Genomic DNA, 2,931 nt, shown 5'->3' on the forward strand with positions numbered 1-2,931 from the left:
ATATATATATATATATATATATACATATATATATGTTCAACTTTCCATGAATATTTAATACTATGGACATATTGAACTATAGAGCACAATGCTGTGTGTTCTCTAAAACCTATAGTTATCAGAGACATGCTAATTAATAAATCATAGTGTCAGACGTGCTGCTGCATCAAAAGGTATAAAATTTTCAGTCAGCTGGGCTGGAGCCAAACCGAACGAGAAGAAAGAAATACGCTGGCCGTCTGAATCAAAACATGAAACAACAAAGCTACACTTGGGAGAAAAGTATTGATTGAAAGCCACGGTGAGGTGTGAAGAGTTCAGGTGCATGTGAATATGGATCTGTGGATCTGTACTTTGCTAGGACAGATGTGCAGGTTATTTAGAGGTGAAGGGTTATAGGTTCAGACTAACAGCAGCTGCACAAAGTTGTCTGAAGGTTACCAGAAGGCTACATCTTTGATTTTTTTCTTTTTCTTTTTTTTTTTGATGTGTTGAAATTGACTTTTTTTTTTAGATGAAGTTTCATTGTCTACATGCAATTAAATGTCCTTTTATGAAGGATTTGAATGCCTTTAGGAAAGCATCTGAGGACGTTACATTCTGTTTGAATTTCATTATCTAAATTCCCTTCCACTTGAAAGGGGACCCTTCCCCTCTATTAATAATTGACATTTTATTACTGATCCTCCTCATTGTGGCAGGCGTGTGCTTTGATGTGAGCCGTGTTGTTTTATCAGTCCAGTACTGTGTATTGATTGCTGCACAGATAGAAGGACTATCAAAGGAATTCCTTGTGGGGCAGTCAACACTGGGTCACCTCATACTCCTGGAATGTGGTTTCTCCAGCTCGCTCTCACTGTCGAATCTCTCTCCACATCCCATTTACCACTGATTATATTTGGTTCATCCCGCTTGCACGCTGCCTGTTTCGGTTAAATATTCACAAGAATAACAAAGCTGTTCAAATGACATCATCTCAAGTGGAGGGACAAGATGTAAACAAGACTGGCGGAGGGCATTGGGGGTGGAGGTTCTCTAATGGGATTGGCTGGTTTTGCTTGATGGACTGGCTTTTCTTCATTGAGTACTCAGTCTCATCTTCTGGGTGAAGATTACAGTGGAGGATGACCTCATAATGCACAATGCAGCAATGTCTATGGATGAAATAGATACAAAATGTTGTGAATGGAAATCACGAGGAGTGGGAATTAGCCATAAGTGAAACTGAATTAGTCACTCACAAAAAAATGAGGAACAGGCTTAATTGCTTTTGGTAAACCTTATCCTTTTGTAATGACAGGGATTATATAACTCTCAGACTTCCACATGAGCTGCTGATCATCTTCTACACTGCCATCATACAGTCTGTCATATGTTTGTCATTTCTGTGTGGTTTGGCTCATCCACAACACAGGACAAGTCCAAACTGCAATCAACAATTATATCTCCTGAGAGGACGATCAGGATGGACATTCTCTCTACGCATGGACCTGTATAAGTCTAGGTTCACCTAAGGGTGGATAACATATCCCAACACATGCTCTTGAAAATACTGCTCTTGTACTTTCTTATCCCCCTAGTCATTGCTTATGAAGTGTTTTTGTTATATATTGTAGTTTATTTGTGACTGTTCACTGTTGTCCAGTTCAGTTACTTTATTTTGAATAGGGGTAGATTTAAAAAAAAAAAAAAAATAGTGTGGGTGAGCAACTGATTTTATTGACACACTATTATTGGCTGATTATTAACTCTAATGTAAACATTAATGAGCTTTGTATTGATCTTAAAAACTGATTGTACCAAACTTTCTTCTGTGCATTATAAAGCCTCTTTTCAACTGGTTCTGCTCCCGTAAGTACCGTCCAGATTTGTCCCCATTTGCAGACATGGTTCTCCGTCGTCTCTTGAAACCACCGCGGGGACTACATTCATTGACTGGTCCATGGATTTACATCACTGGATGATCAATGGCAAATTCTAAACCATCATTTTCAATTCACAATATGACTTTGTTGCTGAGATCGCGAGTAGCAAATCAATATTTCTACGGTCAAACCTTGAGGTCCACACCTTTTTATCAATTTTGGGGGAAGAGCGCATATCACATCGACTGGACAGGGCAACCTGCAACTATACCAATAGATTTTTGAGAAACGGTCAGTCCAAGGGTACAATCACAAATTACATCATCTGAGTGTCGACCTCCGCTCCTGTACACCCACGTTCTTGCTCATATTCACGTTCACATAGTGAGGATCACACAGCTACTGGAGACACACCCAACATGGCTAGAACCAAACCAGACATTAACTGGCTAGGGTAAGACTTGGCAATGAAAAAGGAACTTGAAGGTAATCCAGGTAAATCTTGGGTGAAATTTATCTGACAGTCTGTTTGTATCAATTTTTTAAGATTTATCTAGATCTAAATTCATTTAATATATTGGAGTGTCAAATGAAGGTGCAGTCCCTACAGGTATATTGGTTGAGTGGTATATGTATATTGATGTCCGACAACATTCACTACATTACACAAGAAGTTGCCATAATGAGCAGGTTCTATACATCCAAACTGAAACAAAGTTGGTTTCTATTGGTGAGCTCTTAGAGACAATTAGTTTCAGTATTTTCAAACTCGGTTATCATCAACATCTCAAAGGTGAATCCCGGCATAAAAAAACCCAGCCTGGTGGCGGTGCTGCTGTTGTTCTTGATGATTTGCTAAGTCTGACTGACAGCACCTTTGTTTTCCGTGGATTAGCCAATCTGACTTCATCAAGGTCCATAAGGGGGTTCACGTATCACTGACTGGAGGTCACCCCCTTACACACACCTCTGTCCACAGGCCATCCAAGAGAAGAGCCACGAAGCACTGCAGACTGAGACCACCACCACTCTGCCCTTAATTGAATCGCACAAACATCTCTGCACG

The sequence above is a fragment of the Poecilia latipinna genome, unplaced genomic scaffold (genome assembly GCF_001443285.1).
Source record: "Poecilia latipinna isolate Pla-1442-1.1 unplaced genomic scaffold, P_latipinna-1.0 Scaffold343, whole genome shotgun sequence".
Classification (NCBI taxonomy): domain Eukaryota; kingdom Metazoa; phylum Chordata; class Actinopteri; order Cyprinodontiformes; family Poeciliidae; genus Poecilia; species Poecilia latipinna.